Here is an 11,887-nt window from a genome sequence, read left to right on the forward strand (position 1 = left end):
ATAATGGGGGGGGGGGCAGGCAAGGCAGAGATGGGGAGAGATGAGGTGGGGGACTCACCTGGCTTCTGAGGTTTCACAACCCCTCCAATGCCTGAGAGGGAGATGGGGATCAAGTGAGGGTCTCAGATCCCATTTCAGGAGTACCTAGAATCCTGACCCCAGCTCCCAATCACCCTGGGCCCACCTCTACCTGTTCTGTAGCCATTCTGAGCTGCAGGACCCATAGAGAGAGGGAGGGATGAGCAGGGGAGGTTTGGGGTCCTAGCTGGGGTGGGAGTACAGGACCCTTGGACCCCGCCAGAAAAAGCAAACTGGAAGGCTCCCTCTCTGCCCCCTCAATCATTAAAAAATCCTGATCCTCCCCTCTAAGGCCTGGGAGGGAGGCAGACAGAACAACTTCCAGAGCCCACCAATCTCACCTGGCTGGGCTCCCAGACCATTCCCGTTCCCGTTCCCATTCCCAAATCCTGGGGGGACATATGGAGATAAAGGGTGTGAGAGAAAGGAGGGGAGACAGGGCTGGGGCTGGGCAGTGCCCACGTGGCTTCCGAGGTCTAACAGCCCCTCTGAAGCCAGGGGAGATCCAGGGACTAGGTGAGGGTCCCAGGACCCCTTCCCCCCTAGCCATTCTGAGCGGCAGGCCTATGGGAATTCCCATAGAGGGTGGAGAGCCCCGCTGGTGAACAGGAAGGGGGCCTTGGAGCCCACTCCCAGCCGGCCCAGAGGGCATGCAGTGAGCCAGACTTGCCTACCCTGAACGGGGCTCAGTGGGGGTGGCACAGAACAAGCAGGGACAGGAAAGAGTTGGGGGTGCCTGGGGCGGGGCACATGGGTGAGAGGACACCAGAACAGTCTTGATGGATTCCTAGGTGGGAGGGGAGTGTGTGTAGGAGGAAAAGGAGACCAGCCAGAAGGGGTCACAATTCACTTCTCTGAGGGGTGGTGTGGGGTCAAAACTGTCCCCACATATTTTTGAGGTGGCTGCTTCTCCCAACCCCAAAATCCCATTTGCCCATCTCTTACCTGCTCCCAGGCCACTGGGGGAGCCGTAGCCTGGGGGGGGCGGTGAAGACAAGAAGTTGAGCCTGAAGGGCCAGGAGGGGCCAAGAGCTGGGGTGCCTCCCCCTTGTTCAGAGGACACAGTGGCACCCACCCTGCCCACCCTATCCCCCGGCCAGCTTCACCTGATCTGTAGCTACTGGGGCTCCCTAAGCCTGTGGGTTGCAGAGAAGGGGGTTAACTTAGGAGGGGCCAAGAGCCCAACCTGAATGCTACCCCTCCCACTTTGCAAGCAAGAGCGCAACCCCCTCTCTGGGCCTCTGTTTCCCCTCTGGTCAGAGGAGGGGCAAGGACAGTGCCAGGTGAGCAGCCTGGAGAAAGGGGCGCGTAGCAGGAGGTGTTCACGCCGTACCCCTGGGGGCAGATCCCCTGCGCCTTCCTCAGGGGCACGACCACCTCTCCCCTCCAATCTTCGGAGAGTCTACAGACCCCTCCCTTCCTAGAAATCCCATCCCCCTGGTGCCCCAACCCCCATCTTTCTCTTATGCAGCATCAGGTCTCAGGAGGGAGCCCTTTCTCCCATCCTGAGGACCCCACAGATCCCAGGAGTTCAGACCCTTCTGTGACACTCTGACCTCACCTGCCCCACCCTCTGGGCCCCTCACCTTATCTTCTCCCCTCCTGCCTTACCTCCAGGCCTTTGCCCCTTCTCACTGTCAGGATGTCCTTACCCCTCCCTGTCACAGCTTGGCCCCCTTGAAGACCCAGTTCCAAGCCCCTCCTCTGGGATGTTCTCACGCCTGGAGTTGACGTTCTGCCCTATCTCACCCCAGTTCCAAAGGTGTGGGGTGTCTTTGCTCCCCAAACTTGAGCTAACTATGGACAAGACTGTCTGCCATGAAGACAGTGAGGGACCCTGTGCTCTCCTGGGCCCCACATCTGGATCCCAGAACCAGGGAGGGAACATCCGGAGCTCTTCCCCAGAGATCTCCCGGACCCCTAGGGGAAAGACTGGTCCCTCTTCCTTGACCCCAGTCCAGCAAAGACCACTTACCTTTCCCTAGGCCCGGAGACAATGGAGGTAGCCCTGGGGAGCAAGGAGGTGCTGACTCAGGGTGCGGACCTCAGAGATGGACAGGGAGAAGGACCCAGGCATCTATCCCTGAACCTCCCCAAAACCGTCACACACTCAGAGCCCCAGCACTGGCCCGGTGCTGTGCCTAGACCTCCCAGCCCCAACCTCAGCTCCCTGCCTCCCGCCCTCACCGCCTTGTAGGCTTTCAGAAGTCAAGCAGAGCAGGAAAAGGGCTGTGGGGAAGGCCCAGGTGCCCATGATGCCGAGTGGAGTGCAAGGGCACACACCCTTTGGACCTTTAAACACCCCTGCTGGGTGGGGACTCTCACCGAGGCCCCCCAGCTGTGAGTGGCAGAGGCTCTGTTGGCAGACCCCAGGGGGCCAGCCCCCCACCTCCGTCTGTGGCAGGAAGCCTGGCCTTCTCCCTGCCCCACCCCTCATCCATCATGAGTGCTGACAGCCGCGACAGGCCCCCACCTGGCCCACGAGGCTCCTCCACCCCTGTCAGGATTGGGGCCCTGGCGCCAGGCCTCAGGCCTCGGGGGCTCAGATTCCCTCCCAGCAGCTGGCAAGGGGAAGGCAGGCAGGCACCCCAGGCCCAGCCCAAACACAGCTGGAGAGAGGAGGGAAAGCCAGGCGCAGAAATGGCAGGGTGGCTGGCAGGGGAGACTCAGGAGTTACTGTGTTACACAGAGAGCCCGGGGCAGAGGCCACAGTGTTCCAGAGGTACGTGGAGAGGCAACGGTGCAGGAGACTGGGTCTGACCACTAGACTGTCCAGGAAGAGCCAGGCTATTAGCTTATCTCACCCCGGAGACTCCGGGACCGCACCAGGAGGTGATCGTTGGGCTCCCGCTGAGGCTGCACGTCCACGAGTGCGCCCCAGCATCCCTTCTATAAGCGGAGGTGATACACAGGGAGCCTGTCCAGGGACGGTCACTGTTGCCTGAAGGCTTGGTGGGGGTCCACCCGCTGCAGGGGCCCTCTCAGTGTCACCTCTATCTCCTGCTCAGCTCCAGCAGCAGTGACTCTAATGCCGGGGAGACTGGAGCAGGGGGCACTGCCTAAGGTGCAATGGGGAGAGTAAGCACTCTGTTTCTAGGGGTGGCAGATGAGCCTGGAGCCCGGGCCAGGCAGGGGGACTTGGTGGGGAGCCAAGTACGCAAAGACAGAAGAGGCAGGCCTGCAAGTGCCAGGAGTGAACCCCACCGAGCTGGCTGGGGACAGCAGTGACTCAGGCCCCCCGGGCCCTAGTCCAGAAGGCTCCACACCCTGTCTGTCTGAGGAACTGGCCCCTGCCCAGCCAGCCCCTCCTGGCACCTCTGGCTCAGGAGGGCGGCCTGCCAGGTCAGGCTGCCTGACAGGGTGGGGGCCTAGAGAGGGGTTACAGTGGGGAGTCGGCCTGCTGCTAGGCTCCTGTGACCACGGCGCATGCAGGGGCCAGCTCCAGCCACAGTGGACGGCAGGGCTTTGAGCAGGTACCCCCCAGCACGGAGATGTGCCTGTCCCTCCCCTCCCTCTTCGCCTCCTCTCCCACCCACATCCTGGGCTGCACCCCGGGACCATACTCCCATGGCCGGGCCCATGGTGCCCACCTTCCCCGCCACACACATAAGGCCCCTCTGCTCCCACTGGGTCCCCTCAGCTCAATGCCCCAGTGTGGCACCCCCACATGCCCACCACTTCCCCTGCCTGGCATAGAGCCATGACCCAGAGTCCTAGGGCTGGACATTTTACTGGCTGCTGGGAGGAGCTCTGGGGTGGCCCCTGGCCCCAACCACCCCATGAGTGCCCAGAACAGCTGGGATGATCTCTGCAGACTCCCCGGGGAGGGCTTCCTGCCAGGCCACCTGCTCCACCCGTAAAGGCAAGTGCTGGCTCCCTGGTCTCATCGAGGGCCTCTCAGTGGTCTTGTGGTCACCAGGCCAGCCACTTGATTCCGACTGGGTTCAAATACCCGCTCGATCTGGCCAGGATGCTGGAGCAGCAATCCAGCCTCCCTGAGCCCATTCTCTTTCCCGTAAAATGACGGCACTAACAGTTCTGCCACGTCAGGGCCATTGCAGGGGAGCTGCTTCTTACCCTGTTTTACAGATGGGGCAACAAGCAGAAAAGGGACAGGGCTGAGATTATACAGCTCCTAAGCAGGGGGCCTGAGATTCGAAGACAGGCGTCTGCAGGCCCAGTTACCCCAGACACTGCATTGCTCTCCGCCTGCCCTATGTCGGTCTGGGCCCCAGATGTCTGCCTCAGACGCAGGATAGCTAAGGGCCCCCTCTACAGACCCAGACACAAGGCTTGTCCCATGGTGCCAGGGAAGCTTGGCCCAGGAGGGGGTGGGCACAGACCAGGAGGGGCCACGCAGGAGGTACAGGCTGAGGAAATGCTGGTGCCCACCACCGCTGCCAGGCGGCCTGGGTGCTGGCATGGGCCTGTGGAAAATGCCAGCCAGCCTGGGCATTTGGGCCAGCTTGATGCTGCCCCGGGCCAAGCCCAGTTGGGCACCCTTGGCCCATTCAACAGCTCCACCCCCACCCCAGCATGTCCAGTCCCTTCAGGTTATCCCCAGCCCTGCCCTGGCCTAAGAGCACCTGGACTATGTGGAGGCCAGGACAGCCCCTGATGGAGTCCTGGCCTAGGGTACCCTTTTCTCCTAGGCGTGAGGGGACATGGTGGCCCAGCTTCCGGGGAGAGGAGGAACTTTGAGGGGACAGAGCTAAGAGCCCAGGGCAAGGTGACAGCTGGGTGTTGGAAGTGCCAGGCAGAGGCCCAGGAAGTGTGTCGCCTAAAATGGCAGAGCCTGTTGACAGACTCCCAGCCAGTTGCTCCGAGCAGCACCTGCCAGGGTGCGAATTTGGGGAGGACAGCTGGAGGGGAGGCAGGCGCCTTGTGAACCTGGCAGCTCTTTAGCCCAGACCCCTCCAGCGGCTGCCTCTGGACACCTTTGCCGGCACCTCCAGGCGCTCCCATGGTGCAATCCTGACCTCCGTTAACGCCCTCCCGCCATCCACCTGCCGGCTTATTAAAACCTATGCCAGCGTGAAATAAGGCATACATACAGAGCGTGCGTAAGATAAACGCGCACTGTAACATACCCACGGGACACCCACTGCCGCTAACACCAGACCAGCTCCCCAGACGCACCCGTCACGATCTCCTCTTCCGTTACGGTAGCCATGTCCGCCCTTGGGGCCGTCATTTCCCTGCTTTTCTTAAGTCACCTTAGTCCCATTTCGTGGCTCCATCCCTGAGCGGCTTCCCAGGTGAGCGGTGACCGACTTCCCTGGGAGAGTCTGGGTGCGGCCACAGTGCTGTTGCGGCGACAGGACACACGGGGGCGCGCGGGGCTCGAGCCGGCTCTCACCTGAGCGCGGGCGGGACCCCGGCAATCCAGCGCCTGGGCCGGGGGTGGGGGTGCTTCCTCGCCGACGGAGCCCCAGCCAAGTTCTTTAGTCTCGAAACCTGCGGGCCCGTGCCTCTGCCCCTGTGGTCCCGGGGCGGGTGTGCGGGTGCTGGTTCCTCTCCTCCAGGAACTTCCTTTTGGCCCCCGACAGCTGCTTTGAAAACTGAAAAACACTATACAAATGACGGAATGTTACTGTTTTTATTAAACAGTGAGTAAGCTCCTACTGTGTGCTTGCTCAGCCTTCAGCTCAGTACTTCGCATTCATTTTCTTATTTCGTGCTCCTACCGTACAAGGAGGTAGGAACGATCATCTCCATTTTACAAACATGGAAACAGGCCCAGAAACATAAAGCAATTTGCTCAGGGCAGCACAGCTTATGTGTGTGGCAAAGCAGGGTAGAGCCTTAATTTTCCTTACTCCACAGCCCATGCTCTCATCTACTCCCTGTACTTAACTTCGTATTACAATCCTCCCACAGACTGAAATATCCATTGGAAGTATATTTTTGAATTAAAAAAAATATTTCGATTATTGCCAATTAGGCTTTCAAGACTGGGCACCTGGAAGAAGCCCCAGGTCCTGGACTCCTGGAGATGGGGCTAGCAGAGGGGATGGCAGCTGGAGAGGGGGCCACTTGCTTCCCCAGGCCTTCTGGGGACAAGCTTGGGGTCTTTCACAAGGATCCAGCCTGAGTCACAGGGGCTGGGGCTGCCACAGGTGCAAATGCAAAGGAAGGGTGTTGTGTGTGTGTGGGGGTGCAGCCCCCAAAGAAACTCTAGGTCTATGAGCCTAACCTGGTATGCCAGGCCCTCCCGTGCTGGTCCATGCCCTGGAATGTTCGCCAAAGGTGCAGGCACCACAATGGGCTGAGAACCCTAACCTGTCGGGAACTTGGGGGATGGGTGGTCAACAAATAAACCAGTAAATAGAGGACAGAAATTCAGACAGAGATAAGCGCAATACGAAAATAAGGTGGGAAACGAGATGCGATAAGATGGGGAGCGTTCTAGAGAAGATGGCCTGGAAGCACCCTGTTAAACGGATAAAAGGTGCCCTTAGCGGAGGAAGGGGCAAACTCCAGCCGCGCTATTGTTAGGAACCAGCGCTTGCTCCGCCCCAGCTCCACGCTAAGAACTTTAAGGGGATCATCCAATTTGAACCTCTAGCTGCGTGGGGGAAGCTGCAGCAGCTCGGTTTTTGCCGGAGAAGAGACTAAGCCGAAGCTCAGAAAGGCCCGGCGCGTTCCGAAGGTCGTGCAGCCACGAAGTGGCTGAGGCAGGGTTGAGCTGTGCTCAAATCTCAAATCCAAAGAATGGTTAGGGCTGCCTCGGAGGTGGCTGCGGCCTGGGAGGGCTTCCCGCGGGTGGGGAGAATGTCTGGCATCCCGGTGCGATGCTAGGCGGGCAGGAGGGAGCCCGCGAGCCCAGGGCGCCCCACCCCGCTGGGACCCGGAGGCTGCAGGGACTTCCCGTCGCGTCCCGCGGGACCGCCTCCTGAGGCACCTCTGAGGCAAACCGCCCCTTTTATAGTCTCAAAAACTAAGCCAGCGAGGCGAGGGTGGTGCGTGCGGGACTGGGGTCTGGAGGTCTGTCAGCATCCCGGGAACCGAGTGGGAGAGGTCCACCGGCAAGCTCGGACCCCGCGACACCCCTCAGCCGGGACACCGCAGCCGGTAGTGCCTTCCACCCCGGCTGGCGCCGAGGAGCCGTGGCGCCTGCGCAATGAGAGGGCACGGACCGAGGAGCCGGCGGAGCGGTCCCGGTGACGCGCACGCAGGGACGTGGGGGGCGGAGCCCCGGCGGCCTGGGCGCCTCTGATGGGCTGCATCCGGGAAGGGGCGGAGAAAGAGGCGTTCCTGGGCGGGGCCTCGAGGCCGGTTTGGAATTTTTGGCGCGAGCCGGCTCTGCGCGCGTTCACGGGCCGTTCCTCCTCCGAGAGTCCTCCGGTAGAGAGCCGTCGACCGCAGACCCCCGCCCGCCTGACCGCCCCAGGGGCTTCCGCGGCCTCTGCGGACCCGGAATCTGGGACCTTGCTGAGCTGCGCCCCGCCCACCCGTCCAGGTGAGCACAGGCCGGGTCCTGAAGGTGATTGTCCGGGACAAGCCCCCTGACAGCCCCTCCCGGGGTGAGCCTCACCCCCTTCCGGCCCCGCGGGGTCGCGCCCTGCCCGCGGCCGCCCCGCCCTCTGCCCCTGCCGCGGCTCCCGGGGCGGGCCCCGGCCCTCCTGGCCTTCCCCGGCCTCCCTGTCTGCTTTCTGGGAGCGCCTTTCCCCAGCGACTGCAGCCCCTCTACCGGCCCCTCCCCCGTGACAGCCGGTCTCTTCAAATGTTCGCCAGGGCTTCCCCGCGTCCACGGAGGTGAACCAGCTGTGGCCCTGCCCGGGAGGAGCTCACAGTCTAGCGCGGTAGACCGTGGTCAGCAATGCGTCCGGCCCAGGGAGAGGGTGAGGCCCCCGAAAGCTCCCGAGGTCACGCAGGCCTGGCCTGCTCCGGGCCACCCTGGATTCACCGGGGAGCCCCTGTTGCTTCTCCGTCCCCATCCCCTCCCCAGAGCTGTTTGGCCAGGCCTGTGGTGCTGGAATGCGAGGGACTTTGGGGTGGTCTGAGAACTGGCTTAAGATGCAGGTGCCTGGTGTTCCAAATATGCTAGGACTGGGCCTCTTACCGGCGCTGAAGGGGGTGCTGACACCCTGGTTCTGCGCTTTAGGAAACCCTGAGATGGGCATCCTGAGGTGAATACCCTCAGAGGAAGGGCCCCCACAGGATGTAGGGTGTCTTCCAGGCAGGTCCCCGCGGGGGTCCCTCCCCCATCCCCTCACTGTCCCAGAGACTGGAGGGCACACTTCAGACGACTGTTTCCTCACGGTTCTGCGACTGATTCACTCCCTGCTGGGTATGGTATCGTTTGATACACTGTGGCTTCCTCTCAAAATCGAACTCCTCTTTTGTGTTCTTGTTTTTGTTTCTATTATAACATTATAGCAACACAACAGCCCTTTCTCTTCCCACACACACCCTTGAGACCACTGCACTTTGTGTGTTCTTTCAATTACTGCTCAGAACACTGTTATATATTACTTGCTCTGTAACAGCGTTTATTGGGGGATCTGTATGCCAGACACTGGGCTGAGCCTTCCCTGAGGTATTACCGGTCCACAAACCCCTGTGGCTAGGTGTGTTTCTGAATTCAACATGTCTCTGATTTTAGAAAGCTAATAGGGCACACATATCATTTATATGTAACACCACCTGTGGGCCTAGGGCATTATCCCATAATCAAACACATTAAGATTTCCATCAAGAAATATATGAATATTCACACTTGGAGGGAAAAATAAGTTAAGTCAGAGTTTTCTGCTCAATGATTTTTGCATGTAGAAATACAGTTGTTCCAGCACCATTTATAGAGAAGACTTCTTTCCTACTGAATTTTTTTGTCACCCTTGTCAAAATCAATTGACCATGAATGTCAGGGTTTATTTCATAAACTCTCAGTTGCATGTCATTGATTATATATATATCCTTCAGACAGACCAGAATACCACTGTTTTCTGATCGCTGTAGCTTTGAAATCGGGAAGTGCAAGACTTCCAAGTTTGTTTTGACTATTCTGGGTGCTGTGAAATTCCATATGAATTTTAGGATCAGTTTCTCAATTTCTGCAAAGAAGCCAGCTGGGATTCTGATTCTGATTTTACTGAATCTGTAGATCAATTTGGAGAGTATTGCCATTTGATCTATATTAAGTATTTGGATCTACAAATGTGTAATGTCTTTCCATTTATTTAGGTCGTCTTTAATTTCTTTGAGAAGCTGAGGGAAGAATAGAAAGCAAGTATACATGTATAATATTTGTTATATTGACCTTCTTATCACTTCTGATTCTCTTCATTTGTTCCTGTGGATGCAGGTTTCCATCTGGTATCATCTTCTAGTTCAGTAGAGCTCTGTTCCTACCCACCTCTTTTGGGCTAACAGTATGTATGCTACATTTCTTTTCTTTTCTTTTCTTTTCTTTTCTTTTCTTTTCTTTTCTTTTCTTTTCTTTTTTTAAGATTTTATTTATTTATGTGACAGAGACAGCCAGTGAGAGAGGGAACACAGCAAGGGAGTGGGAGAGGAAGAAGCAGGCTCCCAGCAGAGGAGCCCGATGTGGGACTCGATCCCGGAACGCCGGGATCAAGCCCTGAGCCGAAGGCAGACGCTTAACGACTGCGCTACCCAGGCGCCCCGTATGCTACATTTCTATACGTTGTATGCCCAGCATACAATTACATACATGTTGTTTTGTAGAATTGCTTTTTAAATCAGCTAAGAGAAGAAGTATGTGTTTACATTGTCTATTGGGGTTTTGTTGTTGTTGTTGTTTTAAAGATTTTATTTATTCCTTAGAGAGAGAGCGACAGAGAAAGCACAAGCAGGGGCAGAGGGAGAGGGAGAGGGAGAAGCAGACTCCCTGATGAGCTGGGAGCCCAACATGGGGCTTGATTCCAGGACCTAGAGATCATGACCTGAGCCAAAGGCAGATGCTTAACCACCTGAGCCACCCAGGCTCCCCTACATTGTCTTTTGTATCACATAATTAATTTTATCAGTGCTTGGCTTGTTCATATAGATTCCGATTACTGTTTGGGATCACGTGCTTTTAGCCTGGAGAACTACCTTTCGTTTTTATTATAAAGCAGGTCTGTTAGCAATGAATTCTTTATTTTTATATTTTTATGTCTATTTTGCCTCTATTTTATTTTTAAATTAACCCCCCCTCTTTTGTAGATTTATTTATTTGTTTGTCAGAGAGAGAGAGGGAGCACAAGCAGGGGGAGCTGCAGGCAGAGGGAGAAGCAGAATCCCCACTGAACAAGAAGCCTGATGTGGGACTAGATCCCAGGACCCTGGGATCATGACCTGAGCTGAAGGCAGACACTTAACTGACAGCCACCCAGCCATCCCTATTTTGCCTTTATTTCTGAAAGATAGTTTTGTTGGCTATAGAATTCTTAGTTGACAAATCCCTCCCCCCCCCCCCCCCCCCACCTCAACACTTTGAATATGCCACTCCACTGCCTTGGGCCTTCTCTGTTGCTGGTGAGAAGTCAGCAGTTACTCTTCTTGTTGTAAGTGTTGTAAGGTGTTGTAAGTGTGTAAGGTGTTGTAAGTGATGAGTCCTTTTCCCTCTTGCCACTCTCAAGATTGTGTCCTTGTGTGTGGATCTCTTCACTTATCCTACCTGAAGTTCATTGAGCTCGTTGGCTAGGTTAATGCGTTTTTCTTGGGGTGGGGAGCTTTTTCTGGGAATCACATTTGCGACGTTTTCCTCCATTATTTCTTATATGTTTTCCCTGCTGCTTCTCTTCTTTCCTTCCCATGTGGCATTCTGCGTATTTAATGGTGTCCTACATTTCTCTGAGGCTCCGTTCCCTCTTCTTCGTTATTGGCTCCCTCTGTTCTTCAGCCTGCATAACCTTTCTCGATCTGTCTTCAAGTTTGCTAACCATCCTGCCAGTTCAAATTTACTGTTGAACCCCTCAGGGAATATTTTCATTTCAGTTTTACACCTTTCATTTCCATAATTTCCACTTGGTTCTTTTTATAATTTCTATCTCATTATCAGTATTCTTTATTTGGTGAGATGTTGTCATCCTAGTTCTCTTAAGCATGGCTCCCTTTAGTTCTTCGAACACATTTATGGTGGCTACTTTGACATTTATCTGTGATATCTGACATTTGGTCCCTCTTACCGGTAGTTTGTCGTCTGCTTTGTTCCTGCATATGGGTCACACTTTCCTTTGTCTTTGCATATCTTGTAATTTTTTGTTGTTGTGGAAAACTGGACATTTTAGACAATGCTATAGCAACTGTGGATACTGGTTTCTCACCCCCCCTCTGGGGATTGTGACTGTTGTTTGCTTGTTTACTTGCTTAGTGACTGGCTGGCCCACTGCAGTGACGTCTCTTTCCGCTGCAGGGTGAAGCCTCTGGTGCTGCGCCTCAGAGGGCCCAGCTCGGGCGTGTGCACATGTGCACGGGCACCTCGGAATGCCAGTGATTTCACAGAGATTCTCTACCCGTCCCCTTCCCTGGCTGTTACTCCACCAATTGTGGGCTGATTGTTCTGTTGTTTTTGACAATGCGTAGGCCATCCATTGCTCCATAGACTGATCTAATTAATTTGGGGCTCCTTTAACAAGGCAGCTTTTGAATTCAGTGTCTGGGGTTTGTTCTGACCCCAATAAGGCTCTTGTTAGCACTCTCCTTCCCCAGTTCTCTCTGGTAAACTAGCTGCCCTATGGGGTACTGTGTTGCACTGATGGAGGGCCCAGCTTCCTCCTGTTTGCTTACCACCAAAACCTCCACTGACTTTGAGAGCGCTTTTATGCTTGAACTTCCCACACATTGTTTCAAATAGTCG

The 11,887-nt window shown here is 56.1% G+C and overlaps 1 protein-coding gene across 3 annotated transcripts in view; it reads left to right on the forward strand.

Moving 5' to 3' along the window:
* Positions 1 to 6,959: 6,959 nt before the first annotated feature.
* Positions 6,960 to 11,887, forward strand: part of PKMYT1 (protein kinase, membrane associated tyrosine/threonine 1) — a 9,970-nt gene continuing 5,042 nt past the window's right edge. For all 3 annotated transcript variants that reach the window (XM_040635458.1, XM_040635460.1, XM_040635459.1), the window contains exons 1-2: positions 6,960 to 7,540; positions 7,816 to 7,922. The gene's annotated coding sequence lies outside the window, so the exon portion shown is untranslated. The remainder of the gene's footprint in view (positions 7,541 to 7,815; positions 7,923 to 11,887) is intronic.

The sequence above is a fragment of the Ursus maritimus genome, unplaced genomic scaffold (assembly GCF_017311325.1).
Source record: "Ursus maritimus isolate PB19 unplaced genomic scaffold, ASM1731132v1 scaffold_2, whole genome shotgun sequence".
Lineage (NCBI taxonomy): Eukaryota > Metazoa > Chordata > Mammalia > Carnivora > Ursidae > Ursus > Ursus maritimus.